At 37.7% G+C, this 17,196-nt stretch overlaps 1 protein-coding gene across 2 annotated transcripts in view; it reads left to right on the top strand.

Moving 5' to 3' along the window:
• The first annotated feature begins 7,525 nt into the window (after nt 1-7,525).
• LOC107046442 (plasma membrane calcium-transporting ATPase 2) overlaps nt 7,526-17,196 on the top strand; it is a 175,320-nt gene continuing 165,649 nt past the window's right edge. The window contains exon 1 of one of the 2 annotated variants that reach the window (XM_015269068.1): nt 7,526-7,597. The gene's annotated coding sequence lies outside the window, so the exon portion shown is untranslated. Of the gene's footprint in view, nt 7,611-17,196 lie in introns of both variants that reach the window. The other variant, XM_015269079.1, reaches the window with a different exon arrangement.

Genomic DNA, 17,196 nt, shown 5'->3' with positions numbered 1-17,196 from the left:
GCGAAACAATAAAATTCCAATAGATGATTTCTTGAACAGGGAGTTGAAATATTCCAGATAAATCCCAGAAACTGATATGGAGGATTTTTATCGAGTTAGAAAAGAATTTTGGTGGCTGGACCAAAATGACAAATTCATTCCTGAACTAAATGCCAGATACTCAATTTACAAAGAATTAAATAAAAATAAAAATAGAGCTCCAAACAGAGTCCGAACAGACAACTTCAGGCCTCCATAAATTTTTTTTTTCTCATATATAGCTCATAATTTTTTTTTCTTTTTGACATTAAGAATATTCAAATTGAACTGTTGAAGTAATTCAGTATTATCAATGATCACAGTACAAATATTACAATTAATAAGAGAATTTTGGCTTTCGAATGTGGAATTCACCACAGAATCGAAACCAAAATTCAACTGATGATACATCAAACTCATCAACAATTTAGAAGTGCGCTTGTTTTTTTTCTCTTTCTCATTACGCTACTCGATACAAATGAATCCTCTTTTAATTTTTTAATTTTTAATTTTTTCTTTTCAAGTGCAGATAGCTTAATACAAAAATTCACCTTAGTAATATCCAAGGTGTAAACTTACAAAAACAAAGACTAAAATCATCAACTAAATCCAAATACTAAAGTGAAGGTGAGTGTTACAAAGTAACCATCTTTCAAATACTTCCAGATAATTAAATCTGATTTTTTTCTGTACTTGTTTTTTTTATGTATATATATGTAAATACTGGAAATAATTTTTGTAAAAACTGAATAAAAAACATGGTTAAAAAAAAAATAGCGTAGTGGTTAGGGCATAGGATTAGCAATCATAGGGTCCCCGGTTCGATACCCAGCATCGGTAAAAAAATAATAAGCTTTTTCAGAGGTAATAACAGTAGAGATTCATTAAGAGAGGCAGCCTACGGTGAATTGAATTATCTTTTGTTTTAGATTAATTATCATTGATAATTGTTATCGATACTGACAGGGNGTGGCTGGACCAAAATGACAAATTCATTCCTGAACTAAATGCCAGATACTCAATTTACAAAGAATTAAATAAAAATAAAAATAGAGCTCCAAACAGAGTCCGAACAGACAACTTCAGGCCTCCATAAATTTTTTTTTTCTCATATATAGCTCATAATTTTTTTTTCTTTTTGACATTAAGAATATTCAAATTGAACTGTTGAAGTAATTCAGTATTATCAATGATCACAGTACAAATATTACAATTAATAAGAGAATTTTGGCTTTCGAATGTGGAATTCACCACAGAATCGAAACCAAAATTCAACTGATGATACATCAAACTCATCAACAATTTAGAAGTGCGCTTGTTTTTTTTCTCTTTCTCATTACGCTACTCGATACAAATGAATCCTCTTTTAATTTTTTAATTTTTAATTTTTTCTTTTCAAGTGCAGATAGCTTAATACAAAAATTCACCTTAGTAATATCCAAGGTGTAAACTTACAAAAACAAAGACTAAAATCATCAACTAAATCCAAATACTAAAGTGAAGGTGAGTGTTACAAAGTAACCATCTTTCAAATACTTCCAGATAATTAAATCTGATTTTTTTCTGTACTTGTTTTTTTTATGTATATATATGTAAATACTGGAAATAATTTTTGTAAAAACTGAATAAAAAACATGGTTAAAAAAAAAATAGCGTAGTGGTTAGGGCATAGGATTAGCAATCATAGGGTCCCCGGTTCGATACCCAGCATCGGTAAAAAAATAATAAGCTTTTTCAGAGGTAATAACAGTAGAGATTCATTAAGAGAGGCAGCCTACGGTGAATTGAATTATCTTTTGTTTTAGATTAATTATCATTGATAATTGTTATCGATACTGACAGGGAGGTCATCCAGTTTTCATACAGTTGACTTGATCAAGTTCGGATCCATTCGTCCTGATCAAATCCGAATTGGTCAGAGGCGTAACATGTCTGATCAAGACCGGATCCGTCAACTTGATCAATACCTGATCAGTGGTCAGGTCTAACCTGATCCGAACTTGATCAAAACCTGACCGGAATTTCCACTCGGGTAAGTTCCACTGAAATTTCAGAAAATCTTGTCATTCAAAAATAAAATATTCCATTAATTTTCTGTTCAAATGATCTGGAAATCAATAGAATACTTGATTTTTCAGTTCAATTATTCTGTAAAAATTCAGAAAAATCAAGAAAATTCAAAGAAAAATTGAAAATTCATGTCATTTTGTTTCTGAATATTCATGTTTCATTGAAAACTCAATCAAGTTGTGAAATCTCCATCTCACTTTCACTGAAAACTCATGAATTTCCGTGAATTGTACTTAAAACTTGAAATTTTTTTTATCGTCATTTTACATCGCTTCGACCCGGTTAGGGTATAATGGGATGATGATCAAGACTTTAAATGTTTAGATCGCACCATTCTAGCCGGCCGGGATTTGAACTCGGAACCTTTCGCATGTGAGGCAACGAACTCACCCACTGCGCTAAGCCACCGGGCTAAACTTGAAATTTCATAATGATTTTTTTTTCCCTAAATCCGATTCAATGTCACTCGCATGAGATTTACTATAATATCTTCCATGAAATTTCATAAAATTTCCAACAGTATACTATTTTGCACAATGTTCTTATTTCACTAATAGATCTATGTTTTCATATATTATTTTCATACATCACAGTCTCTTGTAATTGGAACCAAAAAGTGTTTATAAAAATGAAAAAAAAAATTATCACCATTGATTTTGTTAGATATTAAATAGAGACCTCAATTAGCGCTCCCTTTCTGTTATTTCGGACTATACTTTTCACTAAAAATAGAACGCTATCTCTAAAATTCCTGCGGCAATATCTCACACAAAATTTATTGTATACACCAACTATAACTAAAATACTTTGCACTCCTCCGGCGGCCAAATTCAGCTTCGAATTCCTCAGGAATACCTCCAAAGATACTTCCAAATTTTTGGCACTGTCTCTAAACAATAAAAATACCCAAAAAATCTCCTCATTCAGGATTCCATCCACTTCATCCACGAACTAATGAAAAACCGAACATTTCCATTATTTTTTCCAAACGTTTAGACGTACAGAGGGGTGAATACAGTCCCCTGAATGTAATTCTCCCACACTTCCCCGAATTTTTCACCCTGGATGTTCAAATACGGAAACTCTCAGAAAGTCAGAGTAACATTTCCGCAGCTCGATACACGTGTTCATCTCCCTCTACCTTATTCCCCTCGTATCTCTTTTCATTCCACCCTAGTGGACAAACTTTTCTCACCTACCGGGTTTACACGGAGAGAAATGTACGAGAAAAATTACCGTGCCCGCACAGTAAAGTTGGTTCAGATGGTCTTTCCAGGCCAAATGTACCGCAAAGAGTAGGAAAAAGTACTGTTGCACGAGTCATTTTTCGGATAAATGTGGGGAAAAATTCTTGTGCAGCACGGTAAAATCGAAGCGACAGTGAATTTTTACGAGAAATACGAGAAAAATTATGACACTGACTGGCAAATTTTTCCGGTGCTCTACCAGAATCCTAGGACCCGATCGCGCATTCGTAAGATTTCGGTACTCTTCGTCCCCCCTCCGCAACCACGAACATCGACTCAACGTGACCAGATGATTTATTCCGTCGCCTCCTCTAGCCTCCTCTCTCACATATCTCCTTACTGAAACCCCAGGTTAATGTTTTTCATAATATCAATTCAGTGAAATATTAATTAGTGTTGTGATAAAACGGTTAAGAAATAAAATAAGTGCCCTTTATTTTCGCTTCATGAGGTGTATAACGCTGTAGATATACATTGGCCTGTCAAACGTTCCACATACGTTTGCCGCGCATTCCGCTTTTAATATGGGAGAGAGGATATGGAGGAGAGGTTAAAATAAAATTAATAGGATGATATGCTGAATGACAATGTTTACTCATTTTTAACTATTGAATGAAATTTATCATGTAATAGAAAACAGTCAGGGATCAAGCTTTTATTGTGCGTTACCGGAATTTTTACTATGCAGCACCGGAATTTTTCTGGTGCTAGACAATTGAACCCACTTTACCAGACGGCACGGTAATTTTTGCCTGAATTTCGCCTGAAAAATTCTGGAATTTTTTTCTCCGTGTACACGCGGACGCAAATCATCTGTGTAGATATGCCTGTATACATATACGTACCAGCTACCGATCGACAAAACATTGAACGGCCCACACATAGCAGGACTGTGTACTCGCCCCATCGTACAAACCCCCGGATGAACAAAATACATACACATATACCTCAGCCCTACCTCCCTCTCTTCCAGTCTCATTTCTCGTGCTCCTGTATAACTGGGTAACATTCTTCGCGAGATTGGCTCGGCTATTTTTACTGGAGACACGTGGAGCTATTGGAATAGTTGGTACTGTAACCACTTTATCGTAATCAGAGAAGCAATGTTGGTTATGAAAAACGAGATGAGAATACGTTACATTTCATTGAAAGTTTAGATGAGAACTAGACGAATTGAATTCAGTTATAAATTTGCTGATGTTTGCAGTGTCTCTGCTCACAGTAAAGCCTAATGAAGAACCATTTCATTGGTAAACTGATATTTGCACGAGAATAATCAATCCGAAAATGTGGATCGATCAGTGTCTGCTAGTTTGGGTGAACGAAAAAGGGGCGGATTTCAATAAATGAATATAGTACTGCGGCTGCCGCTTCTAACCAGGAAACTCATAGAGGCTAAATTTAATCCTGTGAGAGCGCTTTTGATATTGTTGAATACCCAGTGGATATTCCATTTTCAAAAAACCTGAAGACTATAGAGCTTTTGCATTATACTATTGCTCTCAAAAAAATTGGACATGATTGAATAAAAGCGTCAATTGAATTGATGTCATCAACCGATTTTTTTCAAACCCGAGAGGCAAATAAAATTGCTTTTGTCAGATATGAAATGTGTGTCAAGTGATATCTTTCGTGCTGTATGGATTACGCAATCGAATGAAAATTACTGGATAGATGTGAACGGTGCGTGTTTCAGTTGATGATGCTGATAAAAAAAATGTAAGAAATTCCTTATAGATTTTTCACCGTCTCGTGTCAAACATTAGCCACTGGGACTGCGCCCACAAGCGACACAAGCGTTTCGCTCGAGTTTTCTCACCGAGGACGATTTATTTTTGTTCATCCCCTACCGTTACATCTACGCATTTAAATCGAGCCTAGACCTGCTCTTCAACTCTCTGCATTCGCCATCAAATTATAGCGGCTGGCTCATACCACTCGAGAATCAGTTATTTTGTTGGTAAAATTTTTCTTCTTCTTCATACATTGAAGAATACATTTTTGAAATATGTTGATGTTGCATTACTATTTATATCCGCAATTCTTGACGATTGGCAATTCTTGCCATACCCAATCTGTCAATAATCGTTGAGGACGTAGAGCAAAGTCAAATGCAACATTCATCGGAGGAAATGAAAAATCTCGTTCATGTTCTTTGCTGTCATCCTGGCAATTTCATTCAATCACAATTTTTCTCTTTACGTACGAAGTGAAACCCTGGTAGAATTTTAGAAATGGACCAATCTTGGCCCAGCGTTTGTCCAGTATTTATAGTCCAGTCAGTGAAGATGTTTGAATCCTCACTAATACGACTGTGTGAGAAAAATTGTCAATCGATGGACAAAAATGTCCTGGATAACATATCAAAATGTTTAGAGAATATTTAAATGGTGTATTATTCAAATTAATTAAAAACCATCGATTTTCCAACGGCTAGCGCCAAAAACACAAATATTTTGCGCCCAACTCAATCAATTCCAAAACAAAAAAAATACCAACGCGTAGAGAAGAAAATCATCTACAAATTTAAAGCGCAAACAAATATTCTATTGCAAAAAGGTAAAACATAACAAAATTAATTCGAATTGTTATACTTTCATGAATATGAAATTGTTCTATTTTGTATTCAGCAATTCGTTATCTACTTGTATGGAAAACTCATAAGGAAATACTAAGGTTTAAGTGAACATTTAAAAATACATTTCGGAAGTATTTCATTTTTAAAAATGCTAAACCGCATGGAATTATTTCAAAAATAAACCTTTACTCATCATTCACCAGTTACCCCACTACAAGTAATCCTCAACTTAGTTGAATTTTCAGTACGAAATTACGGTGAGGTTTCAATTAATTAAAAATTCAAGAGTATATTTACTTCAATTTCTCTGATTTCCCTGAATTTTCAAGGAATAATTGAACTGAAATTGATAGTTTTTGATTCTTTCATAAAATTTTGAATTTTCAACAAGCAAATTCCTTGAAATTTCAGTGGAACTATGATGTGATGAAAATTTCCGAGAAGTGAACTGGAAATTTTAGCCGGAAATTTTTAACGCTGCACTGATACAGGCTTGCTTGCACTAGACTTGGGTGCCGAAGCTACACGGAGAGAAATTTTTGATAAAAATTTTACCCTTCCAGTCCAGTAATTTTTATGTACATAACAAAAAAAATTCTAGAACGGTTGGTAAAATTTACTCTACCGGTACAGTAATTTTTACTCTACCGGCACGGTAATTTTTATTTTTATCAGGATGAAATTTCTCTAACGTAGAATAAAATTTGATCATCATATATTAATTTTTACTCAATTTCGAGATAGAAATGAAGAAACGATGACTCATGATACACTTTTATAGAACGGTAGGGTAATTATTATCAAAAATTTCTCTCCGTGTAGGTTAGCTAGACCGATGCTTGGCCCAGTCTGGGTATATCGAGGGTCGGTACCCATGCAGGATTGATTTGGGCCCATGCACTGTTAGAAATTTTTTGAAATTTCGTAGAAGGCATTATAGCAAATCTCATGAGAGTGACATTCAATCTGATTTTTCAGGAAAAAATAGTTATGAAATTTCAAGTTTTAATCAAAATTGACGGAAATTCATGAGTTTTCAGTCGAGGTGAGATGGAAATTTCACAACTTGATTAAATTTTGAGTGGAATATGAATATTCAGAAATAAAATGAGATGAATTTTCAATTTTTCCTTGAATTTTCCTGATTTTTCTGATTTCTCTGATTTTTCTGATTTCCTGATTTTCACAGAATAATTGCCCTGAAAAATGAAGTATTTTATTGATTTCCAGATCGTTTGAACAGAAAATCAATGAGATATTTCATTTTTCAATGAAGATTTCCTGAAATTTCAGCGAAACTTGAACACAATAAAAATTTCCGTAATTTGGCACGGAAAATTCAGACAAAAATTGTTAACACTGTGGTGCGGATGTTTCTGCACTCATGGTACTTTCTACCTGGGACGAAACTCTATTACACAATTCCATAAAATCAATTTACACAGCGAATTCCCCAACAACAATGAATAGTTTAATCAAAATCCCCGTAGTTTTAGATATCCTCCACAAACTCTGAAATAAACCGACCTATGAAAATATAATTATTTGTAATTTACAGGAAAAACCCGAATACCACGACGTCGCATGGTTTGCGTAACAAACACGAAGCAGTCGGAAATAACCGAAGCAAGGAGGGGCTGTCCTGAGATAATATGCGGTAGAATCTGTAGCTCGCAACTGGCAGGTAAATTTATCAGGTAACAAGTATAAACGTGTACGCATACTCATCCAATCCACCTCATCGTCCATACCACTCCCTCAAAACCCAAATCCTAATGCAATAATCGATAATTCATCCTCTATACAGCTAGCCCTAAGCAGACGGTTGATCATTGCTCCTCTCGTGTAATATATTTTCACAGCAGACGACGACGANGACGATACCCCCCCCCCCCTCCCCCAACACCGCCGCATCATACACAACGTCTGAAATGTGAGACTGTTGTCTTATTAACTACACCATAATACCGCAGACGGAATAGAAGTAGAAGATGCGTATTGGGATAATTGAATAATCGATGAAAATTGATCGGTAGGAGGGCAAAGGATCACACCAACGCGTGCCACTGAAAATTACTTAAAAGTCAAACCACAATTTTTTTTCCCCTTTTTCCGAGTCTGAAAGAGCGCTCTCTCCATAAAAATGACAAATTTTGATGTTTGGTTGGCGAAAATTATGGTACAACATAGAGAGGAAGAATTTCTAGTTTTCAGTCATCTCTGGATTTCAGGCCTCTGCGTCCAGAGTACTCCAAATAAAACGTCTGGAACTGATAATGAGTGAACTTTCCGCTTTGGAGAAAGTGGCGCAAAGTGGAACGCTCGTCATCGATACAAAATTCTAATATATCTGTTTATAAACAGAGATATCAACAATGAGGGTCCCATGTAGGGCATTACACCGTGGCTGAACGCCGGGCCAAACTCGGCACCGAGTTCCCCGATAATCGGCTACGATCTTCGGCCGATGTTCCGCCGAACGTTGGGAAGTTACTTCGGGCCATTACCCGGGTAGAAATCACGCCGCTCGAGCTCGGCTCGGAACCCGTATCCCAGCTAGAAATACGCCACTCCGCCCCAGCTTGGGATAAACTGTACGCGCGTCACATGTAACCGAGGTTGAGCCGCGTCACGCGCTCACAGCCCAGCGTTAGACTATTACGCGAAACGCTTCGCCGGGCTTTAGTTGAATGGCCACTGCTCAACCTCAGGTTCATCTCCAATTACTCAATCCCAGTATACTTAACCTCAATAATGATTTGACAGGTCCGATGGCATCGTGATTTGAGCGAAAAAACAATCGAATAAATGTGAAGATGGCATGCTTTTTCAGATGAACAATCACAAGCTCATCAGAAATAACGTGATATTAACTAATCGAATGGGATTAATCTGAAAATACAAGGTAGAACAATTCACTGAAACGTAGTCAAAACTTTATTATTAATTTAACCTTTATTATTAATTATCAACGCTACAGGAGAGGATATTCTTCAGTTTTCGATAGGCCTACGAGTTCTAAGAATATTCTACGATTTATTAGGGAAATGTTGAATACAGGTATGCCAAAATAACACGCATTGAAAAATTCAACAGAAAAACCTAGCGCTTTCTATTAAATTTCTATTGGAATTCTATGAGAATTCTCTGGAAGTTCTATTAGAATTCTATTCGTTTCTTGCGCCGATTCTATAGGAGATTATCCAACTTCATAGAGTCTTTTTGTTAAGGTGAAATTTGGTGCAAGAAAGTAAATAGGTTTTTATGTTCTGTAATGATTTTTCTTTGGCCTCAACAAATACTCAATAAACCCTAACCCAGAAGTCTCGATTATCCAAACACGGCCAACTCATTACCTTCGTTCTCGTAATCCGACAAGTCTGAAACGCCAAAAACCATAACGCTAACACTGGACTTCGGGGACAATCAGCAGCTCATCCAATCCTTATTTCGTGTATTTAGGGCGCCAGCCGATTTTTAGCAACGCGGAATCGACAAACCGCAAACGGAACCGTATTTTCTTAAAACTAAATACTGATCGTCCCCAAAAATCCAATAACGACAAGAAACATATCGCAAACCATACGCAGAAATGTAGATTACGAGGGTACGGGATTTACTCGGCTGCTCAGTGTGCGGGTCGTGGAGAGAGGGGTGGATTCGTGGACGAGAACATCAATTAACAAAACCAATCATCGATCGAGAAACCAATAAACCAATGTCTTAAATTCCAAACGGGATAGGTAAGGTCGACATTGAATAATAAACACAATTGTACTGACGTGTTTCGCTATTGCCGATATTAATACAAAATTGTAAATTCGTACAAACACAAAATTACGTGAATGTAACTCAAAATAATTTTAAATACTCTGAAATGATCCATTAAACTCCAAAAGGACTCGAAAGATGCGAATAATAATTTTAAGTATGAAAAAGAAAGCGATCCCAATCCAAAGCTGATAGAGAGAAGCAAAGGTATTGTCCACGAGGGGAACACGAATCCGAGAGAGAGAGACTATAGGAAGGTAGCGTACGTGCGAGAGAGAGAATGGATGAGGTAACTACGCGAAATAACAAAAAAAAGGAGAGCTCACGAAAAGGTACTAATTTTTCTTATTTTCGACTGTAATTAATCGAATTACGAATTATGGAGCGCCTTTGTAATGGTTTACTTAATTCTTATGCCATTTGTAACCCATTAAAATCGGGAATCTCATTCACCGAAAAGGTAGCAAAAATGAGCTAGGGAGCTTGAATCAGCCACGTGGCTGATTTACCGGAAAGGAGCGTTTCTAACCCGGAAATGGAGGTTTTCTCCATGAAAATAGGTAGCTTACGGTCTCCAATAATTTCCAAAATAACAGGTAGCTTATTCATGAACATAAGAGAGCTTAGATAATTTTATTGTTCTGGATTCCAACCATAAAGTAAAGATAACTAAAAAGATAGCGTCCCCATGCCCAACCGGAATCCAAAACTCAACGAACGTTAGAGAGCGTTAAAACGCGAAAAAGGTAGCTTCAGAACAATTCAGGTAGCATCATTTTTCCTCCAGAACTCTCGTGAGTCGGAGAAATATAAAGAAATAGGTAGCGTAGAATAATTACGTAAAGAAAGCGAAAAAAGGTAGCAAGCAAAAAGGTAGCAATGAAGTAGGTAGCGAGTTGCATCAATCGCCGTAGCGAGACGCCTAAAGCATGAAATTTAGCCTAAAAGTTACGGTAGGTAGCCCTATTACTATTCGGATTTATTCAGGTAGCGTAATTATCACTTAAATAATCTCAGGTAGCTTCCAGGGAGCATTTAGGTTTGTTTGAAGAGTTTTCTGTCCTTCAAACCATGAGTATCGGTGTTGGCGTCATTCCGAGGGATAGCGACGCCATTCCGCGTGGTCCAACTGCTTTATCGAAAAACGCACTAATTCACTGTTAATCACCTCTAAATAAGTACACGAGTACTTACCATGGTCTGGAGCGTTGATTTTGACTGAATTTGGATCACGGGGCCTCGATAATTACCTCGAAAGAGAACTTGTTCAGGGAGCTAAATCGACTCGTACCTCACTCTTAGTCGTCCGGGTGGATACTGTAATGGCGACTATCGCGTGTGTCCGCTCGGGCCTGTTGCATAGTGGTGGGGAGTCTGGGGGAGACTAGTCCCGTACGGTGCTGACTCGAGTGCCGGAGACGCGAACTATCGATTCCCGGGGTAATTGTGCGCGAAGTATTTAAAGATTTAAATTTAAATTCTCCTATGGTTGATTTTAATTATTTTAATTGAACAAAACTGTAATTACTTGAACTCAACGTGAAACTGAGATGGCGGAGCGGGTCTTCACTCCGTCTACGACCGGAATAAGGTAGCTTATCTACAGAGGGCACTCTCCGGAGAGGAATTAGGACTTTACCAACGAAAACTCAAACGCAAACGCAACTTAACTAAATTAAAAACCCAATGGCGATCCGTTTCGACGACTGGGATCGTCTCCACGGCCTTCCAACTGAAAGCCCTAACACTCTCGCTCAAGGGAGCGCAAGCATTTCAACTCGACCTATGTACTCACTCTATCGACAAACCAAAAAGGGTTACGGGAAACACTGGGTAGCACATTATCTTGGCCAAATATTCCACGGTGATATCCTGATCCTTAACCGAATTTACGTAGGAAAATCTCAAAATTACTAAACTTTAACTCAACAAAAATGACTCGAAAAAAAGAAATATCTGCAAAATATCTGGTTTATTTAATGAAGTTATTTAATGAATATTATTCTCAAAATTTAGGGAATCGATTCACGCGATAGGTAACCAATTTAGGTAGTTTTCCGAACTTAAGGTAGCTCTGAAGTAGAGTTAAGGTAGCAGGTAGCTCTAATTCTCCGTATAGATTTTATATCACGACAAAAAGGTAACGGTTTATAAAATCTTACTCTCTCTCTCTCTCTCTCTCTCTCTCTCTCTCTCTTTCTATACATAAATACCCTGGAGTTCCGCAGGTGACGAATTCGCCTGGAATTTCGTCACAGTTCCTATACATTTTCTTAGCCGTAAGATTTCTAAGTTTTTTCCGCTCGGTTTTTCTTCTTTTCTTTTAATCAAATGCAGGAACAAAACTTGGAAAATTCATGCCCAATAGTTTCTGTGGAAGAAATCCTAACAGAATAAATTACCTAGAAAAATCAATGGATTTTTTTCTACAAACAAATATCTATTAAAAATGCAGGGGAAAGTTGCATAATTTTCAATGGAATTGACGCAAACAAAAATAGAATTTTTCAATAGAATTGCAATAAAACTTAAATAGAATTCTCATAGAGCTCCAATAGAAATGCAATAGGAATTCTTAGAGAAAGTGCCAGGTTTTATATTCGATGACAGAGGGAAAAATCAGTAAATTTCAAATTTTATAGAAAGTTCAGTGGAATTCCATTTTTTTTTATAGTAAAAAGGCAAGGATTTTCCAAAGTATTCAAATTTCAAATCGATATTCTAAAAATGCATAAATATCATTCTATTCCACCCTCCACTCGAAACGACACGACTCAATCGGAGCTGAGTTCTAAGTGTTGTGCCACAGCTCAAATTCAAGTGCCGGGTTATGCCGTCTGATGAGCGTTCGACTGTGAGCCGGTATGGAGCGGCGTGTCGCGGCGTGAACTCGGGTCAAGCGGCAAGCCGAGACTGAGCTCGCGCTCACCCGAGTTGCGGCTGAATCCCCGGTTGAATTTCTACCCGGGTATAGACACCGATGTACGGCCAACATTGGCGTCGATTATCAGCCAACCATCGGTGAAACGAAATTTTAAAATCGCTCATACATATTAGTTCCAATAGTTTATAATCGTTTTATAACCCTTCTTATCCATTCCAGTGAACCGAAAAAGAAAAAAATTAAATTGAAAAAAAATGCCCCAGGTAGGAGTCCATCACGTGTCCTTGTGATCTGTAGTCAAGGGCGCTGTCCACTGAGCCATTTGAAATTTCGTATGAAGATGGATTTTTTTGCGGGTATGTAAATATCACATTTTTTTTTTTTTTTTTTATGCTTATTTTATATCGCTTCGAGTCTGATGAGACTATATGGCGATTGATCAAGACTTTAAAAATGGTTAGATCTCACCATTCTACCCGGCCAGGAATCGAACCTGGAACCTATCCGTTGTGAGGCAACGGCCTTAACCACTACGCCAGGCCACCGGGCAAATATCACATAGTGTGTTTGTTTGAACCCCCGAATGCGATTATCAACAATTAGTTACTGAAAGTGTAACTCCGATGAGGAGTTAATTAATTGATTAATTATTCTTAAAATATTCAAGTGTTCATTCGGGGTATCAATATCTATATTCTGTATATTAGGAAAGAGGATGGATGCATGCTATCCATCCATTTATTCGAAAAATAGCCTACAAATAGTAAGTCGGACCCGGTCATCGGTTGTAGAGCGACCTTTCATCGGGGCCCCGATGTTTGGTGCGCGGATATTGGACCAATGTTTCGCCTTTGATCAGAGCCCCGATGTTCGGCGAGCAGATATTGGGCCGATGTTTGGCCTTTCATCGGGCCCCGATATTCGGCGACCGGATATTAGACCAATGTTTGGCCGTATTGTATATATCGGCAAATCCTGCATGGGGTTGAATAAAAACGATCCACTTTGCCCCATTCCCCTCTAGTTGTTACTAATTTTTACTTTAGGAACCCAGCACTACACCCAAAAAAAAGTACTGATTCAAGTCGACGTCGACTTGATTCTAACCGATTTTAGGCTTGATTCTAGCCGACTGACTCGGACTACGTTAATCCGAATTCCGGATCTGATAGAAGTCGAAAAGTGATTTCTTCAAGTAGAAACTCGTGAAGCCGACATGGCTTTCAATCAAACCGAAAAATCAGCTTGAATCAAACCGAAAAACGAAGTGGTACACGCCGAAATGCTGCCTGTTTCAGGTACCCGAGTAGAAATTCAAATCAGGCTAGAGTCCGAGACTGATCCGTAAAAACTGAATATGGTCAGTTTTTGACAATGCCTGGTAACGCTGTTTGGGAGCCAAATCTGATCAAAACGTGCGGATCCGAATCGTCCTCTCAGTTTTGGATCCAATCTCCCCTTCTAGTTTCTGATCAGAAACGCCTGTTCAATCCCTGATCAGACTTTCCCTTTCAGTCTCTATGGGAAGTGAATTCAAGGGAAATTCATTGGGGGAAAAAAAATAAGTCTTGTTACTGGAAAAAATAATTTTAATGACTAACGGGATCGCTAGGCCAAACAAACTTGAATTAAAAAAAAAATGAATACAAAATGTGAAAATGGAAATCTAGAACTGACAACGGAATTTTTCAACCGAACGATCGATAAACAAAAGAAAAATGGAAGTCCATTAGTTTGCTGAGCCTGCCGTAGAAGCACCTTCGAGATCTTCACTGGAAATATCTTGATCAGGTGTCTTCTTCTTCTTCCTATCCCATCCACGAGCATTATTAAATGCAGCACCTAATGCCTTCTCCAAACGTGTGTCCTTGATAATGGGCTTCCTCATTTTCTTTCGATCTAGTGTAATTTGAGCTGCAAAGTAAATTTATTATAGAGTCCTTGTTTGCCTATTCCTATTGGGAATCTAAGCCTTTTTTGTCAAGAATTTCTCATAAAATTGAAACAATAACTTTCTCTTTTTCCATAAAATCCATTCGATTCAATTGTTTTCAAGAAAATCTCCTTGATGTGTGATGAGACATCTAAGGGAAAACGAAAATATCGTACCCACCTTTGATACATTCCCAAATCTCCAAATCCTTAAAGACCTCTTTATCACCGGTTTGCTTGACCACTGTATAGTTGGAGAGTACATCTTTGTGCACTAATGATCTCAGAATTTTACCAATTATTCTGAACAGAGATATCTTCCAGTTAATTTTCGCTGAAATGCCAAGACACTGTGGACAAAAATCAAATCTATTAGTAAACAGGAAGCCAATCAAAAATATTCGTTGCTTTTGTAGCAAGGTCGTGAATCATATTATTTTTTTTTTCCCTATCAGATTGAGAAAAATTGAATTCACTCTATAAGATGTTCCTCCCTGAAGATGACCACATAATATAGAAATTTGTATTTGCAAAGTTATTACTTTCTGTCACTTCTATGTTTGAACGAAAAGAAGAACAACTCACAATAGAATTACGGAGGTCGGGATCAGTTTTGAGCGACTGATTAAGTTCCTGGAATCCCTCGTGTGTGTCACAACAATGCTGCTTCAAACCGAATGTAGCTCCGATCAGTCCCGATAAACCGTCCTTCTCCAAGTGCCCACGCAGTAGTACTTTAAGCTCTTCATTCTCTTCACTAATTGCCAACATTTGAGATTGGAGTTGACCTAGTGTTGAGATCACTAGTTGAAGCTGCTTCTTAATATGATTCAACGACTGATCATGAGCTCCATTCTGCATTGACGCCTCAGAGCGATTGGTGTTTGTCGTAGTTACACCAATAGATTTAGACCTCCGTTGGTTGGTCTTCTTGCTCTGGCTCTCGACACTCCGTGACGAAGTACCTGAGGGTAAGTGGAGAGGTTCGTCGGCTAGTCTGGGCCCTCGATCATGGTCACTTACTGAGCTTGATTCATCTACAATCAATTCATTCCTCATTTAGAGAAAATTCATTCTTCATTTAGAGAAAATTAATAACTGTACTAATCGATGGGTGAGAATATCATTGTCTCCATGACAAGTTCACAAGAAATTTCTTTTTTCGAATTACCTTTCCTTCTTCCACCTGAAGGTGGGTCAGCAAGCTCTTGTAAAGAGGAATCCCTTCTGCTTATATATTCTTTCCCCGGAATCTTGACTGATGGCCTGGAACTTTCATCATCAATGTCCGAAGAACGGTTGGAATAAGACTGCTTCTTTCTTGAAACTTTAGGCTTTTCAGTGTTGAGACACCGATCAGGTAATAAATTGGATGTGGAGGATTCCCTAATCATCGTTTGCAGTGGTAGAGATGAGTGAGTACGTTGAGGTTTTTTTAGTTCCAGACTTTTGGCTGCATTGTCATTTGCCTCATTAAGCACTGCTGAGCTGTCGCATGAACGCGATTTTGGGAGCTTCGGGTTGTTCTTTGGAGGAACCTCAATAACAGCTCTTACAGTGCGTCTCGATCATCCATGCTACTGCATCCCATCATTTCCTCCAATTGGGAAATTGCTTCACGGTAATCCCCACTGTCCACATCACTCTCTGCTGTCGATTCAGAAAAACGGTGCCCTGGAAACCGCATCGAAATAGTCTCATCCTCAGAAATGGGAATATCCAAAACTTCTCCATCCTGTTCAGCCGATCCCACTTCTCTCGAACTCCCATCTTCACGCACTCTTTTACGGAAGCGTATCACCCTCAAACTCGCTAATTTACGTTTGTGTGCACCGTCATCCGCATTCCCACTCATGACTCACTCACTGTTTCCTCACGAGAATCTCAAAAAACTGACGACAATCTTGAAGAGCTCACTTACTAACCTCTTCGATATCACCGTGGTACTATAGAGACCATTGTTCCATGGCCTAGTGACAATTCCAAAAGTGGGGATATCGAGATTATTCACATTTTAGCCCATAGTTGAATATACTACCGATTCCTGATAACAACAAGCTGTATAGTTTTTTTCGTTGTTATTCACGCGAGAGGCTTCCCCCTTTACTTTGGACTCAATAGCACAAAAAACGGCAGGCGGTTGTATCTTGGATATATTTACTATAGTCTTTCCTGTCCTCTCAAATTTCCTAGAAACTCCTTGAATTTTCTCAAAATTTCTCAAAATTTCTTGAGTTTTTTCGAAATTTCTCGAATCCCTACGAAATTTTAAGAAAATTCTGGAATGCTCTGGAATTCCAAGAAACTCCTCGAGTTTCCTCGAAATTTCGGCAAATTCCTTCAATTTCTTCAATCGAACCGGGGACCCTATGATTGCTAATCCTATGCTCTAACTACTACGCTATCGCGCTATTACTATAGAGTAAACTGTACATTGTCTATATGATTTGTATCGGGGTATTCGTTGAATTACGATTATTCCTGATCTCTCGGATGTGCGTGTGTATTCTCAGAGATAAAATATGTTCAATTAAATTTTTATTTATTTCATTAATGAATAATAATAATAATGATAATAACAATAATACAAATAAATAAATAGACATTTGGTGATTTTTTTTCTCAAGATCATTTGCGTGTAAGTTTGATACTCTTCTAACACGTATTTACGGCATCATCATCCCTCCCTTCTGTAC

This window comes from Diachasma alloeum, unplaced genomic scaffold, assembly GCF_001412515.2.
Source record: "Diachasma alloeum isolate Michigan unplaced genomic scaffold, Dall2.0 Dall_scaffold_00182, whole genome shotgun sequence".
NCBI classification, from domain to species: Eukaryota; Metazoa; Arthropoda; class Insecta; order Hymenoptera; family Braconidae; genus Diachasma; species Diachasma alloeum.
Note: the sequence above shows the minus strand (reverse complement) of the source record. Positions and strands in the feature narration are given on the sequence as shown.